The following is a 17,946-nucleotide window of genomic DNA, read 5'->3' as shown; positions in this document are numbered from 1 at the left end:
TAAATAAACGGTTGGCTTTTCTTTTTAGAATATTTGGGGAGTCTGCAAATTTTTTTCTCCTTTGAAAAAATAAACATTAAAAACATTGCAGGAACAACTTCACACAGAAGTAGTGAAGAAGAAATTCAAATACCTAGTTATAATTAGAAATGAAATTTTAGCCATGCAAAATGCATATAAAATGCTGTCAGATGGAATGTTTGCCAGCCATTCTTTGGAGCAACAGAAATACACCCTTGTAAACTCCTTGTTGATCTCCTTTCCCARCTCTTCATTTATGTATTTTCCATGGCTTTGTTTTTATTTCCATATTTCTCTCTTAACCTTACCTTAGCCCATTCCCTGCTAGATCCCCAAGCTCGTCTTTGGTATCCCAAAATCTCAGCTGAGGACTTGCTGGTGTCTAACATTAGAGGTTCAAGGGCTCCAGTCAGCTTTGAGCTGCACTAATTTTTCTGTTCCATAAAGCCTGAAGGGATAGTACTCTTCCTTCCTTGCTAAATAGTAAACATTCCTCTTCCAGTGGGCAAACAAATTATCTTCTGTTGTTTGTTAAGACATTCGAACAATACCCTTGTTTACCTTTATAAATGGCTTTGTGCTATCCCTGGTCTAGCTCAGGGAACTGAGCAGAAGGTGGGGCAGCCGAATTAGAGCAGACAGGAGTAAAATCCTGAACACTCAGGGAAATCTGTCCCCAGCAAAGCACAGAAACAGTCACCGTGAAGTCTTGAGTTTGGGCTAAGTCAGCAGCAGCACACCAGATCTCAAGACAGTAAGTATCTTTAGTGAGCAAATTAATTTTAGTCATCAGCTCAGCAGAAACACGGTTTTGTGCCTCCAGGGAAGGGTGCACCGTGTACCCATTAATGACTGTTTAGAAAGATCAACAGAACCGCTGCATTAATTCCCCACYACCAGCACCTTACAGGAGCTATTTCATGATCAAAGTATTGAAATYAACACTGCCAAATCAACATTACTTGAGCAGTCAAGTTAAGCACATGCACGTTTGAAGGATCAGACCGTAATGAGGTTTTTTGGTTGTTTTTTTGGCACGAATACAACAAACACTTCAACACAAATATAACTCTGCCCATGCAAAGTACAGAGCTCTGCTCATGCAATTAGCATCTACAAGCACAAGTGACTGTTTGTAAGAATCAAACAAATCATTAAATATTATTAGTTTATTCCATAAATAGAATAATTATTTCTGAAATAGCTGCTTTCTTAAACTACATGGCTGATATGTAACCTGTTAACCTTCATTAACCAGTTTTCATTTAAATTAATCCTAATAATCTGACCCAACTTCATCAAAACCAACAAATGTCGCACAAATCTTTGCACGTGGCACATGGAAATCAACACATCTAAATGAAAACCAGGCTACTGCCATTCCAGTCACCAAGGCTGAGGACAAACCAGTGCCTCTAACTCAGCCATCACAACCTCAGCTCTGTGATGTGCATCTGTACACACCTTAGAAAGCGTAAAGCCTGTGAACTCGCAGGGTCCTTGTGAAAACGAGAACACATCCACTGCTCACATGGCTTCGTTTAAAAGSTGCTTCTAATTTTATTAAACACAATTTGAAACTCAAGGCGACTGAAATGTTTTGAACTATTACATCACTTCCTAAGAAAGCTGATGTTGGATGTATTTCCCAGATGTGGGTTAAGATTTCCAGATGAATAGAGAGAGCAAGGGAGAGCAGGAGATGCACGTTCCTGACCAAAAGCCACCGACGGTCTGCATTAAATGGCATTTGCCCAGGATGTGTCAGACAAGAAACCCAGGGCTGGGCTCCTGATGGTACAGAAAAGTGCCTGGCCAAAATACACTTRGCTGCTCTGGCAAGAATTTCTCTCCATATTGTTTCATTACTGTTTCCAAAAGGTTCAGTTTGCTTTTGTATGAAAAAAAAACCCAACCCTGCAAGTTTCAGATCTCTCACTTTGCACCAAAACAAATTGTGGGGTTTGACCAGTCACAGCCCCAGACAACCAGACTTCCAGTGAATCTCCTAAACTACTAATGCACAACAGAAATTTAAAATGAACTTTTCATAACATCCAATATAAAATCTTACCTATATATGTCCTCCAAATTCTGAKTACTATTTGCCATGTCTCAGATTGCTTTTTCCTTTTTCTGTGCATTTTCCACAGTCAGAAATATTTCTATGGTTTTGGGGTTTTTTATGGCATCAATAAGCTATGTGAGGAATGAGACAGACAAAACCAAAATATAACACAAAAGGTCTCTAAAATATGCTGTAATRTTGTCAAAAACAGACAGTAACTACAGAAACATCATGGAAATAATACAGGCAATAAATAGAAGCTATGTGAATATTTATTTTTTATTGTCAAGAYGACTCCTGAAATTATGAGATCAATTGGGCCTTGTTTTTCTCTCATCACTTTTCRAACTTGTCAGAAGGAAGTGTAAAAACACTGCAATCAATACTCTCTTGCTAGSCTGGATTAATAGATTGATGTTAATTGCAGATGTCTACACAAAAACACTTCTTAGTATTCTTCTTCCATAGGACTTTTAGTGAAGATGAAATTCGGACCACACAAGGAAAAAGAATTTTTTACTTTATTTATTTTTTTTAAYGGAAAACTTACCTTGTAGCACATTTTCAACAAACGTCATGAAAAGGTCTGAATGCTTTGATCTTTTCACCAYGCAGCAGCTCCTGACTGACTCGGGGGGACTCTGAGGGAATGGGGATCGCTCATCTTAGAAAGGGTCTCCTCATATCAGAAATGCTTTTGCATACTCTTATTTACTTTCAGGTTGGACTGCATGAAATATCAAATCTGTGCAGCTCCAGCTAATGGGATGGGAGTTATCAGCTCCTCAAATGTTCACACTTCTCCGCTGTGGATAGAACAGCAGGACACCTGCTGCCCCTGAGACCGGCTGAGTCTGTGGGGTGGTGCTCAACTTCACCTCGGTTCTCTGGAGAGCATCCCAGAGTGAAATAACAGAAAGACAACTGGCCAGCACAGATCACTCACAGCTTTCAGACAGGAAGAAAAAGCCTTAGCCAATGCATGGGGATTTTGCAGCATTTGACATTTCTTTCAACAGCATGAACTAAGCCCCAGTAAGCATCAAGTGAAGAATGAGTTGCTTGTCCTGGCTAAGCACTGAGCTTASATAGTGGGATAGAAACTAACAAGARAAATCATTGAAAATGCAGTATCTGTTGACATTTTCCAACATGCACTGACCTTTCCAGTACCATTACATTTGGCTTTGCAGCACAATTACAGTTTCAGCTGTATGTATCGATAAGACCCTCATTATCTGAATTCTATCAATATCTTTACACTCCTCGAGAGAGCAGAGAARAAGGTCTGTCTTAAACAATTTTCAGTTCAGTGACACCAAAAAGACCCTCACTCAGCTGCTGGGGTTAATCACACCACTGCACTGTAACCTAGCCAGGTAAGTAGAGAGAAGAGACTGACAAGGAATGTGAGGATGATTCCTCATGACAGTGACAATAGTAGGTAGCTAAAGAGCACAAAATGCAATATTCAAGGACAGAGCCTAGAAAATGACCCTTGTAATCACAAGCTCACCTGCGAACCAGAAATCATTTCATGGTATGTGAGAAGAGTTCAAGTTAATTTGTCACTCTGACCTCAGAACCCCCTATTATCCCTTGTTTAACTCAAYTTATGAGGTTATAATGGCTAGGTTTTTTTCCAATAAACCTACAGACTTGCTTTCCTTCACTTCCCCTCCTCCACTTACATTTATTTCATATGCAAAGGTAATGTATTTTATTGCAGAAATAAGGAAGATGTGCATTAAGTCATGTCTACTTCAGAACTCAGTTGACTCCCCAGCAGCTGGAATCTATTATTTGATTAAAAATATTGTTATGCCAGCTGCCATGCAGCACGTTTCACTACTCTGATTCCAGGTGGAATTCAATCCTTACTGAAAATGTACTCCAGCATGAATCACCCTCTTCTCAATGCTAATGCATACCTGGAAAATAAAAGCATTAAAAAAGCCCCACAAACCCTGCCCTTCTATACCTATCCACTCCAAGCTTTCAAGCAGGTGTTCAGTGGGGAAGAACTTCAAATTTCACATATTATAAGGTAGTAATTTCATAAGGCAATGTCCTAATTATACCCTCAGGTTTGCTTTTAAAAGTGATCTTTCTTACCATAAAAACAAACCTAAATCCTCTTCCATTAGAACTAGTCCTGAAAAAAAGACAATTGCTGAGTTAAAAAAATTAAAAGCTTTTGTATTTCCCTGATACAGTGAAGTATTTACTAGCAGAGGGTAATTATTAGAGAATGTGCCCAGAGTAAAAAATAATTTATAGTTAAGTCTGTTACTGCTAATTCAGTTAGAATGAGAGACTGTATTGGGCAAAAAGCCCATTTAATTTGAGGGGGATTTCTGTCTGATGTGGACTGCAAGAACACRTGCCAAGAGTATATGCTGTGAATAAGCACTGAAAATGTTGCTTAGCTTCTTGCAATACAAAAACATTAAAAGCTTTAAGGCAATTATTGGCAAAGGCAGCCTCACAAGGCCTCTCAATAGAAATACACTGATGGCATATTGATAGGTCTGATTCTAACTGTTCTCTTTTTCTGTTACTTAAAAGCTCGTTGCAGACTACAGCTTCAGTTGCTCTGAAAAAGTCCATTGTTAGCTCTGAAGAAAGTTTACATTCAATGGATTGTTTGCAGCTCTCTCTTTCAATGGATGGCCATAAAGTTAACAAGCTAAAAGGTTTTGATGGCTTCAGAAAAGACACAATCTCTTAATATGCAGACATAAATGCATGCAGAGGTAAGGCTGAAAGCCCAAGCCCACACCCCTTACTGGTGGTGTCAAGGCAGAGACAGAGTACTCAATACTTTATTTAAAAGAACTAGGTAAATATCATGTGGATATTTCACTGATTAACAACAGTCAATCTAAATTCCCAAGTGGCACTTATGTATAAAATAGCTTCAAGAGAATACAGTAGGCTTTAGTCACAGCTTTGAACACAACTGAGGGGTCAAATCCCTGCTGACCCACGCTGCTGTGACTCGGTGTTTGCTTGAACTGAGCACGGCAGAGCAGCCCAGGGTGTGCACCACACAAAGTGCCAGCAGCTTTGCTGGCAGTGTCTGCAGGGAAGAGATGCCCTGTAGCTGGAACCCCACAGGTACTGAACTCCTCCTCAACCCTGAACCCAAGGGCAACTCTCAGGAGAAACAAAAATAATAAAGGAAATCTTCTGCAACTCAGAGATCTTCCTTTCAAATATATTTTAATTCAGTTTGGRAAAGCTTGACCTAGTACCCCTGATTTTGTGGGTTTAAATTATTTACATTTCCAGACCAATTATAYAACTTCTCAATAAGCAAGAAATTTYTTATCTAATCTATTCTTAATGACTAAGTTTTGTAGATCTTAACTTGTCATTTTACAGCAAGGTACTGTAGTGTAACCCTTTCTATGCTGGTTCAAGCACCAATTAGAAATGCAGTGTGCGTGCACATATTGACAAACACTCCATAAATACAGAACACATGTAAATAATGCTTATGCACTTCTCCCACTCACTTCTCTGGCAGCATGCGCCAGCAAACTCAAATCCACCATCGTCAAATGAGTGGACTCGTCACGGATGCATTCCTCTTGTTCCCCATGCAAAATGGGAGATATTCCCCATGCCAGGCACAAGCTTCCAACAGAAACTGCTCTACTGAGAGAGAACAGCTCATCTAAAGACATCACRGGAAGGATTTACACCACTGGAAAGGACCTTTAATTTCTCCTGGGTGTACTTGTTTCAGAAGTGTCACAGACAGTGATATTTAAAATCATGATGCTCATACACACATAAAGAAGCCATGCATTGAGATTTAGGATTTGAGAGAGGGAGCCCTACATAACAGGAGTACAAGTCCCAGATTTGCCAACAGAGATATTGAAAAATAGATTCAATGGCAATTACAATATTCCTATCCCAAATGGTAGCTAAAACTTTATCCCACCCTACACTGGCATGCATTGTGTGCAGGCCCTACATGTCAATGAAAGGAAGCAAATGCTTTTAACAGCACACTACAGAGTATACAATCTACAGAAAGGYTATTATCCCTCAATAAATATTTGCTGACTAAATGTACTATTTCAATTAACTAACCCTTATTGAAATTTAAAACAAAAAATACCGAAATTTAACTAAATTTAAAAAACCCACTGAGTAGTAACAGCTGTAAGGTATTTTATGGGAAAAACAAATATATATGTGTATTTCTATTTCAATAGCACTGGTGTAAAATCCTCCATAAATGTTGCAGCTGAGGAGGAACCTTTTGTGAGTCCAGTGCAAAACCACCCGAATCTGTCCAGGCTGATGCTCTCCCAAGAGCAGCCCCCCTGCCTCAGCCAAGTGCCATGGCAGCACACAGAGCCCACGACTGCCACACACACGTGCCTGAATGTGTAAAGCCATGCTGCCCCAAAAACACAGCTCCTGATGCCTGCAGTCCTGCCTCAGCCTGCCCCCACAGCCCAGGCACACACCGTGGCCTCACGTGAAAGCTGCACAGAGGTGCTGGTGAAGGCTCCTATATTACAGATTTTCTGAGTATTTYCAGTCCACAAGACTGTGTTCCCTTTCTTCCCTAATCTATAAAGCATAAAGTCATCACCACAGGAGACCTGAGAAAATGTTAGGATTAAACTGGTAACAGGTTCAGGCAAAGAGTTCCTACAGGTGCCTGGGAAAACACTGAGTAAATGTCCTGTCCAGACTCAAACCCCCATTTCCCCAACTCCTGATGTGCTGAACATGCACCTGCAAACGGAAGCTCCAAGAGATCTGAAATGCTAAGGAATGCCACAAGCCCTTCTTTTCTTAAAAAAAGAGGTATCTGTATTTCAGCTCAGCTATTTCATAATTACCAGAAATATTTTAAGAACATTCCTTATTAAGGACATAAGCCATCATTTTTCACCTGTACCATATGATAACATTTGTTTACCTCACATGATGGTGTAAAAGTCTATTACAGCTATGAAGCACAGAGCCATCAGTTACTTTCTCCTCACTATGCTGTGGTAACATGGAATCATAGAATSATAGAAAGGCCTGGATTGGAAGGGACCTTAAAGATGATCGAGTTCCATCCCCCTGCCATGGGCAGGGACACCTTTCACTACACCAGGYTGCTCAGGGCCCCATCCAACATGGCCTTGGACACTTCCAGGGATGAAGCATCCACAACTTCTCTGGGCAACCTGTTCCAGTGCCTCATCACCCTCACAATAAAGAATTTTTTCCTAATATCCAAAATAAACCTACACTCTTCCAGTCTGAARCCATTGCCCTTTGTCCTGCCACTACACACTCTTGTAAAAAATCCCTCTCCATCTCTTTTGGAATCTCTCTTAAGGTACTGGAAAATCACAATTTAAGCCACCCTAAAGCCTTCGCTTTTCCTGCCTAAACAAACCCAATTCTCCTCCTAGGAAAGGTGCTTCATCTCCTTAATCAACTGGTGGCCCTCCTCTGGACTCATTCCAAARGGTCCAYGTCCTTTCTGTGCTGGGGACCTCATCTAGCAGTCCCAGGCAGGGCAGAAGCACACTGGAGGCTTGGCTCAGCAAGAACAAAAAAAGAAGATTCACATGTGGAAAGCCACATTTAAACATTCAAAAAAGGTCCAAGAAGTGGATATGGACTGTTGACAAGAAAGGAGAAGGAAACAAAGAGACCACATCAGTCAACACAAGAGGCAGTGGCTCTAACACATCACTAACCTACTTTTTTTTTTTTTTCTTTTGCAGGGATTATGACAGAGGAGACTTTAAGAAGGGATTTAAAAGGAGAAAATGAGGTTAAGTGTGTTGATGTCTGCCCACAGCTCATCCTTAACTTCAGTGTAGCAATGAATAAAGGCTGCAGATGCTGTTTTGAATACACAGCAGGTCAGTGACAAAGCTGGTATTGCAAATGAAGTGGAGGGCTGTGTGGGCCAGAAGGGCTTTGGATATGAAATCASACTGCTTCTTTTTACCATTCGTATGAGAAAAATATATGAACATTAAAGAAACGCTCACAAGGAAACAAATTTCTTTTAACAGCAGGTTTGAACAAGGTTAAAGTTACACAAGCTWTACATGGACCATACTTGACAGTGGACTGAGGGGTGGTGGCATTGCTTCATGGCCACCAGACAGCTCTAGGGCTGGCTCCTAAACATATCACAGTCACAGACACGGTCAGAGGAAGAAGCACGCCTTATTCTACAACCTTCATGGCTCATTTTTAAATCTCACATCATTAACTACATTGATTGTTATAAGGAGTTATTATCTTCTAATGACTCCTAAAATATCTGTACACAACAGTCGCAAACCTCTGCGTTCCATAACTAATTTTGTCTAGCATAAATTGATTCACAAACGTACTTGCTATCAAATTCTGTTACAAAATAGTTAAGGCAGTATTTTTTCTCTCATCTCCTTAGCTCAGCCATTTACCAAGTTAAAAGAGCAGTGGCTAAGGGGCCCATTTGAGCTCAGTAGCAAACATTGGTCTTAGAACACGTTTGCCTCTCAGCAGATGACAATTTGCAATTAACAGCAAYACAGCCTTTGATCCAAGTGACTAAGCCACTGAAAATACCAGTTTGTTTGGTAAGGCTAGGTGTTTTACCAAGGATATGTTGGCATTAGGAATTACTGCCACATCAGGCAAATTATTAAAGCAAGAAGGTAAAAAATAGGAAATGGCAACAGATATCATCTTCCCATACAAGACCTTTTTAACAGTGGTTTACAAATCAACCACCTTTCATCAAAGGTTCCAGCAAAACATCAGAAGAAAGCTATTTTAGGAACACAACAATATGACACGGTTAAGAAAATTCTCTGTGTTGCACTGTATTCATCCAAACCTTAACAACAAAAAATGTGTTTGTCAGCCCAAAACTGAAATCCACCCCACAGCTGGGCCCTTACACTCAGACTACAGCACTGTGTAAGGTTTTTACCAGACACAACTCAATGTACAATAAAATAAGCCTGCAAAATATGGGAAATGAACCATGTCCTAAGAGTAGCCATTTCCCTCTGCTGAGTGGAGCTGGACCTTGGGCCAGCTCTGGTGCTCACATCCTCTGCCTGAGTGTCCTGGAGAGCACTCCAGGCCAGTGAAGCAGAAAATGAGCGTATTCGTGTTTTAGCGCTTTATCTGGGGTGGTACTCTTCTGCTGTCAAAAGCCAAGAGTTATGTTCTTGACAACAGTAAGGACAGAACTAAATTAAGAAAAGAATTGAGAGAGGCAGAGAAATGCAGCAGAGCTTTCGATGAACAAACCTCATTAACTGACTGGCTGCCAGCAACGCCAATAGATTAAAGTAATTTACATTTACATTTACCATTACAGCTGTAGTTTTAACAGTTTGGAGAAGTGGCAATTGAAAGTCACTGCATAACGCTGTCACCTGCAATGCTATGCTAGAAATTTGTTATTTAAAACCTACTTGTAAGTACACAGCACTTTTGCAAGTTATTGGCTGCACCCAAAGGGCTGGTAAGAGTAAATGAAAATGTATTAATTTTTGGGAACTTAAGTATTCTTATGACTTCATGTTCTCATCAGATAGCAAGCATTAAAAATGTGCCCACTGCACTGTGTACAATAGCCCAGAAAAATGTTGGGTTTGCCACACGTTCTTCAGATTGAGTCAGCTGAAATTAGGTTTTCAAATCCATGAAAGACGGGCACAGTAAAACACTGTAGTGCTTTCCCAATGCCATCGTATGTGAATGCCAATCCCAATGCCAGTCCATGTGAAAGTTCATACATTTGGTTTYCTAGAAGTCACCACTTTTCCCTTCTTTTCAAAACCATGCCATTTCCAGGGGAAAAATACAAATGTGTGCATATTTCAGGCACTCTTACTTGTTCTGGATGGACAGAGATTATGCTGTCCCAGCTGAGTGATTTAAAATTGCATTTATTGTGATCCTTCATGACTGAAGAGGTTAAAACCTTCCCTGGGGAAAAAAACTATAAGGTTTTCTGCAGACCAATTTAAGGAATACATGTGAACTTCTTAGCTTCTCAAGGTTAATGTGTGTCTTGGTTTCACTGTAAGTACCAGAACCTTCTTATTAACCAAGAGAAAGTAATTTTCATGTCTATAGAGTAGAAATGAATTATTTTCTTACATTTTCCCTCCCCCCTCAAAATATGCAAAGCAAATGTTGGAATTCCCAATCCAATATATATCAAAGAAGATTCAGGTTCAAAGTCAAGTCCTAGAAAGGCAAGAAATGCCAGAACAAATTTAGTTCAGCTCCCTTGTGCTTATACATCAAAATGAAATATTTAATTACACGATGACATGCTATTTTTTGACTGCATCATCTGTGTTTTAAAGAACAAGAAACAAATTCCACAGTGGCCTGATTGGACCAGATGTTTAGATGTTCATCTCATTTCAAGTATAATATTTCAATACTTACCTTGTTGAAAGAGGTACAAAGTCAGATTAAAACTTCCCCCAAGATTACCTGTTGGTTTGATTTTTTTTCAGTAGAAAAAATATTATTGGAAATAAAATATATCTTCTGCCAGCAAATACTGCTTGATACTATGCTGTGATCTAGTTTTAAATGAACAAAACCAGAACAAATCTTGTCTGGCCTAATTTTTGTTTTTTTTTCAAACAGGTCTATCACAACGACTAACTTATCAAAATATTTCAACTCACATTCTAAAAATACCAGMTATTTATTATTTTACTCTGCTGTACAGACACCAGTCTAACACTCAATTAGGGTAAGTGGTGATGAATCATGCACATTTTAGGAATGACTTGGCTCTCTGAACAATGTTGGGATTCTAAATCTTTACTGATAGAAATATCTTACTTTTAGCAGAAATCTACATACAAATGTGCAAATCAGAGCTAGAGCAGCAAGCCTGTGTTATGGCTAAGAGGTATCTGGGCTTGGCTAGCTGCCTTCAGCGCCTACTTCCACCTTGGCTTGGATAATTGGAAAAAAGATGAATGAAAATTTAGGCCTGGAGTTTTAACAGTTACTATTTGTTATTTAAATTTCTTGTTCCACACTGAATGATTGCAAGAATGTGTGCTCAGAATTAAAAGGCCGCACTTTGGCATCAGCACATTGATTTCTTGGGGTCCTTGCAAAGCTTTTGACATTGTTTCTGGACTACAGCTCTACACCCCTCTAACTGGCTGTCAGACATCATTTCTGCTTTATGAATAAATAATATGATGCCCAGGGGAAATGCTGGGCTAAGACAAAAAAAATCAATATGTGTCTAGCACATATTAGGCAGTTGTTCAGCTGAAGTCTGCCTCAAATATGTGGAGTAATTTTAATAACAAAACAAATTCTTTCTACACTGAGCTTAAAAGAGGGTTATTAAGAAAGCGCTACCACTACATCACTGTGTATCCTATTTGAAGATTAATAATATTATTCTCCTAAAATGTGAATAAATCTCYTGCTTGCAAAGTATGTGGTGATTATTTGTCTACAAATTTCAAATATTCATGCTAGAGAGAAATGGTAGCAAGTGATTTTTTTACTCTGTTCCTCTTGGAGTAGCACTGGTGCACATCTGCGTAGTAAAACTGTTATTGCAACTGGCTTGTTTGTTATTTTAAAAACATCTTCCAAAATCGCCTTTTTTTTTTTTTTCCAGAGGACTAGGGATTAAAAGTGAAACAAAAGCAGGGTAAATTAATCATTCATGCAGCTCTGTAATTGTTGTAGTCGTTCCTGCAACATAAGCCTGTTTTTACATTGGTTCAATCCCTGCTTCAGCCCCCACCACACAGATGCAGACCCGCTGCAGGAATATTTGAATTGCTCYACTTCTACAGGACCTGTCTCAATAAACAGCCCTAACTCTTGTCACGAGGCAGTTCTTAAATTCCTTTCTGTTATGCCCAGTGAGCGCTGGTTATGTTACCTGCACCACACAGCCAGCAGCATTGCAGGAGTGCTGCTCACTTGCTCTCCCGCAGTTTGTTGGAGCTGGACTTGCACAAGCGTGACTCCTACACCTCCTTCCTTCTTTCTCTGTGTCCTTCAGCACCAGGAAAGCTTGGGCTGYGCCAGGCAGCAGCACTCAGCCCCTGCTGACAGCACATCACCCCMCTCCCAGTTCACTGATGGTTCACACTGGGCTAAGTCTCACCCATCCTTGCCTCCTCAAAAACTTTGCCTTCCCACCTTCCCACAGGTCTGAAAACAGACCTCATGGTGGAAAATGGTGAGAAGATGGACAGGTTATTTTGGGACAAGGGGCAAGCTGCCAGTGCTCCTACAAACCCTCATGAAAGCCATAGGCACCCCAGATTCAGCAGCATAGACAGGCAAACCGCAGGAAAAAAAGGTAAAGACAAAGTAGCAAGCTGCAGTCAGACCCATGGATGACCCCTGAGATCCCTACAAGTCACCAACATCCAGCTCGGGGACATTGCTCTCATAGGGGGTTTTTCACCCCCCTGCTGTCATGCAGATCTTTTAGTGCAGATCCTCCCCTTGGGAGCTTGCTGACAAGGCAGCTCCTCCTGTTTGTCCAGTGTAATGAAAAGCACAAACTTCACGTATTTATGATCCTTTCAGACTGAGGAGCTGCAGCTGAGCGCCCTTGCCTAGGGGTGCTTGCTCCTGCAGGAGAGGCAGCCATCTGGAAGGGCAACCTAACGAAAGCACAGGGAAAACCTGACATCTYGGGGAAAGAAACCTGCAGAAACTGCTCTGATGGTGGCAGAGGTACGAGATATCTTAAGGCTCACTCCAACCAGTGTGGTGGAGCCCATTACACTGATAGGAAATGCTTTAGCCAACCCAAAGAAAGTGAAATGATAAACACAAGAACAGGGGACCTCTCATAACAGCAACAACAAAAAGGAGCAAACAAAACATCCCCCACAAACTCAACCTAAAAAAAGCCCATTAACAAACTAAACCCCCCCACACACCCACCCCTCAAAACCCACACAAGCTATGGGCTGAAGCTTGTATGGATTTCTGTTTATTCTGAATAACTACACATCCCAAATCCTCTGGTGCTGTGTTTAAAACAGACAGAAAGGGAAATTATTGTTCTGCTTTCAGTCTCAACAGAGGCAAGCTGTAAACTATAAGCTGAGTCATGTATCCTGTGCACCAAAGTGCCCCTTCAGCCCTTCTTGCTGCCTGTCTGGTGAGGGGCATGGCCAGGTCCCTGGCAGCACTCTCTCCTTSATGAGCACTCCAACACCACCAAGCCCTCTCCAGCTGGCACCTGGCTAATTTTCCTTTAGCCACTGGCCTTGTGCCTCTGCCACACCATCACCAGGCCAGACAACCCTGAGCAGAGACACTGGGAACACGTGCAGACCCGTGTGATGCCCTTCTGTGGCCATCACACGTGACACAAACCACTCCTGCATATTCTTCATGAGCTGTAAGTTACAGGGGATGGCCTGCAAACACCTCTGCTGTCCTSCTGTAGAAACCAAGAGACCCTTACCCTTCTCTTCACCCCTCACATGGCCCTCACCCACCTACCACAGGGAATCTGTGTTAGAAGCCACTCCTCTGTTTCTCAGAAAATGACTGCACAACATGTATTTCTGCCAGCCCCCAGGAGACAGGAGCACTTGACCTTGGACACTTGACTCATGACCACTCTTTTCTATCCTTTTGATGCTATTGAAATGAATGATTATGCTTCCTAAAACTACCACTGGCTGTAATCTCTCAGTGTTGCCTTTGAAAGTCACAGGAACCTCATGGAGGAGCCCCTCAGTGAAACACCAGGCCCATCTGTGCGTGCAGTGCCTGGGGATGTGGTCCCTGACTGGCTGAACGAAGCTCTCAGCTCAGCAACCTCCTTTATCACCTRCCACACTTGCCTTCCCTACCTCCATCTGAAGGTTCTCTAAACCATACCCACCCAGTGACCCATGGAGTGGTCATTTGTTTTTTTACACCGTCCAAAATCTGCCAGGCTAAAGATTGATACTGTCACCACCAACACAGCTGGCTGAAAAAGGATCCTGTCCTCATCTTCCAGCCTTGYTCATAGCCAAACAGCTGCTTCTGGGCTGTACTATAAATCAGAACATCCAGATTTCTGAAAGGCCCTAGAATCCAAATAGAACTTTTTTTTTTTTTCCCAGCTCTAAGGTTTACACCTTTTAGCTGAAATGATAAAGCTCTGGACCTACAGTTGCCCTCAGATGGCCCTGTGTTGCTGTCTAATGCTGATGGAGGATTACATGGCATGATAATATCTGTTCACAAGTTCTGATTTCCTGTGCAGGAGTTCAGATTGTGAAGGTGCATCAGACACCCTTCAGAGTCATCAACACATTTTTATTGCAAACAGAATTTCCAAAATGATGAGCTACTCAAAAGAGGAGAGAGAAAACCCTGAGCTTTCAGAGGTGTTTCATTTCCTGATCTGAGTACTTTTCACAGAAAATGAGAATTCAGAAGTAAAATGCTTCATCTTTGACAGATTTAAAGGCAACTATCACAGACCTCTAGCTTCCACAAGRTAAGACACCAGAAGTATGAGTGGCAATAAATTGATTTTACATTAATTTTATCTCTAAGGTRTCTGTACAAAGTCATGGATTTCTATATTCCTTTTAAAGATAACTATTCCCAAAATGAAATGGTTCTGTGAACCCTATGTATGTTGTGTTTATTTATGCCTTTCYCATGAGCTCAAAATCTGGGACAGAAACATCTCTGTCCCACATAGAGGTAACAAAATGAGACAAAGAAGGACTCAGAGTATTCACACAAACTCATACAACCAGTCACTGCAGCTTAGAAGGTACCTGATCACACAAGCTGGGGTAACCAAGTGTGTTATCAGAGAAGTGCACTCCATTTTTCAAAGGAAAAGTTAAACCTGTCTAGGGTTAAAAAAGTTAAGCTTGTCTGAACAATCCTTCTCTGAACTTTCCTTGAGGGAAAACTAGGAACATGGCAGCAGGTCAGTCAGCAGTGTGGGGCTGCCCTGAAATATTTTGTTTGCAATCCTACCAATATGCAGTAAGTAAAGGCTACCTGCAGCAGCAAAGCACCGATTCCTTGTAAAGTGTCCAGGTCCTACTGTGCTTAGAAAGGGACTTGAATCTTCCCAGTACTTCTCAACTCAGGCACAAATCGTGTGTGTTACACACAGCCAGGTCAAATCCAGTCTGGTACCACATCATCACTTATTAGTTACAGCCACCCACGAGGGCTGGGACACTTGGAATTAAAATTACCTTCAGTGTTTGAAATCTACCCTCTGCCAGGTGTTGGGTGATGTTAAGTGGCAACCCAATAGAAATTTGGTGTTGCTCCAATCTCATGAGAACTCCAGTAAATGAAGGTAAGCACCCCCAGCCTGCCTTCAAGGCTGTGTTGTTGGTCTCCACGCAGAGGTACCAGCGCTGCYCTGCAGACTGCATGCCCACACCAACCTCCTAAACTCAACACTCTCTTCTGCACCCAGCACGGTGGGAGAGCTTTCTACCTTGAACATGAAATATGAACCCTCAGCAGTGTGCTTTGTTCAGTCRCTGTCCACACCCATGGTGACCTCATTAGCTGTGCTTTCAAACAGGTTTTGAGACAAGAAAATTGATGTACAGATCAGCAGCATCTACCACAACTGCAACAGCAGAAACAGCTTTTACCAGCCTGGCAAAGCGAGCTAAGGCAGTGATTTCCCATGAGTTGGTCATCACTTTGCTTGACCAGAACATTAACMCTGACCAAAGCTACCTTCCTGGGGCAGGAAATCCTGTGTCAGCACTGCAGGACACGTGRTGCCCCTCACACAGCTCCAGGAAAAAAATGAGCTACAAGACTGGAATGCTGAGGGGTAAGCAACAACTTTCTGAATGACCACATTCAAACCCATATTCAGCAGATTTTACCTTTCTGCTGGCASTGGTACTGCTGCTTAAGACACAAAACAAGAAGTGTGTTTTCAAAATTTATCACATCTTTATTTTATATACACACACTGGCAATCTCACACAGCTCACCATGGATCATGAAGCTGCAAGCAACGGTTTCTCTAAAAGCTGCTTTCTGACATTGCTGCTACCCAGTTTAATTGCTTAGCACTGGCATCTTAATAAATTATGGGGGTCTTCAGAAAACTGAGTTAAAGCCAAGCTGACCATCTCAGGAAACAGAAAGCACACTTACCTTGCAGTCTGTGTAGGGCTTGATGTTCAAGTGAGATACAGTATTGACAAATGCTTCCTCCTAGGCAGAAACAAACAAAAAAAAWTTATAAATTCACAAGACAAAATTCAATTATGCCACACTCTAAGAATATGACAATATAAATTATATTCTATGGTTCATCAAATTTAATATCATATCCAGAGAAAAGTACCTTAGGAAAATGTTTYCTTCCTATATTTAAGATACCCAAGAGTAACTAATACAATCTTTAAATTCTTTTTTATTATTTTTGTCTGTTAATTATTTTCTGRCTTTTAAAGATCCAATAAAGAACCTAGGCTGAGAATTAGGACATTTTTACACTCCCACCTCTGCAATGTTGCCAATAATACAGATTTCATAGACCACATCAGAATTAAAGGCTCATATATGTAAAGTTAGGGTAGTTTATACTCATGCATTCACAGTATCTTCAACGAGATTTCTGTAACTGCTTGGGTTTGATAAGTAAAAACTCACTGTTACTTAGCAACTGTACTGGTTTRACATCTAAAGAAAGAGTATCCAGGTCAGCAATGAGAGATTTACCGGAAACAGAGAGTGGTAAAGAGGTTGCAAATTTCCCTTTGGCACCAGCCTTGGAACACRTTCTTTTATTTACGGGATAACAGAGGGGCCATACGGTGGCAATTTGTCCTGCAACACCTACATAATAAAAATTACTAACTTCAGACTTTGTATTTTCCCCATTGCCTGCATGAAAAATTAACTAACTTGGTTTGAAAATTGACTTAGCTAGAAGCAATTACCTTCCATTCCCTGGATGTTTATTTCTGATTTAAAGGGTCTTACACCCTTAAATTTGTAGGGGTCTAGCTCGCCAGGGCATTTAAGACTGGTTTAAACCAAAGTTAGAGCACTAAATAAATTAGGCTCTGCAATACTAACCTGTAAGATTAGGAAACATAATTACCATCAAAGTAAGCAGAAACAGATATAAAATAGACTACTTCTGAAAGAATACGCCATTTCTTCTGCACCATTAATTTTCAGACGAGACTGAAGTTACTAAAGCTGCTTAAGAAATCAGAGATACTGTCAGACTATCKGCTTGTTCAGACCACAGAAGGATATATTGATTCAATTACTTTCCTTTGATGTAAATCCAAATTAAAACCGGTATAAGCATATATTACAACTCAAACTTTGTGCACAAAGAATTTTTCTTTTTTCTTTTTTTTTTTTTTTGTAACCATTAACCAGTTGTTTTGCTTATTCATACCATGTGTGTGACCCCCCCCACACCTTACTGGTGCACTCTACTAAAAATAAATCAGTGCATGCTCCCGGAGAACTGTTGCTTAGCTACATTCTCAATTATCACAATGCTGGCCTTACTCATTCAGTGACAAGGTCAAAGCAATTGTTTCTTTACTTTAACGATGAAGTATCCTGTTTATAAAAATCTTATCTGTTTCCTCCTTGGTGAAATATTGCACATTTCAGTCAATCACTGGTGGCAAGGCCCCCAGAGAGAGACAGTGTGAGAAGATAGTTGGTAGGATTCATTTTTGCCCTTAACAGAGAGGTTTTTTCCCAATCCCACCCTGAATGTCAACTGCCTCACACTGACACACAGGCAACCAATTATACCAGTATTTTTTTTTCCTCCTCTGCTGTGGCCAGACAAATATGGGAGAAATGCA

The 17,946-nt window shown here is 40.9% G+C and overlaps 1 protein-coding gene across 2 annotated transcripts in view; it reads right to left on the bottom strand.

The window, feature by feature from the left end:
* Positions 1-17,946, bottom strand: part of PAG1 (phosphoprotein membrane anchor with glycosphingolipid microdomains 1) — a 101,791-nt gene that overhangs the window by 61,425 nt on the left and 22,420 nt on the right. For both annotated transcript variants that reach the window (XM_057370099.1, XM_057370098.1), the window contains one exon: positions 16,259-16,318. The gene's annotated coding sequence lies outside the window, so the exon portion shown is untranslated. The remainder of the gene's footprint in view (positions 1-16,258; positions 16,319-17,946) is intronic.

This window comes from Malurus melanocephalus, unplaced genomic scaffold (genome assembly GCF_030028575.1).
Source record: "Malurus melanocephalus ecotype Western Australia unplaced genomic scaffold, MMel_1.1 scaffold_119, whole genome shotgun sequence".
Taxonomy (NCBI): Eukaryota; Metazoa; Chordata; class Aves; order Passeriformes; family Maluridae; genus Malurus; species Malurus melanocephalus.
Note: the sequence above shows the minus strand (reverse complement) of the source record. Positions and strands in the feature narration are given on the sequence as shown.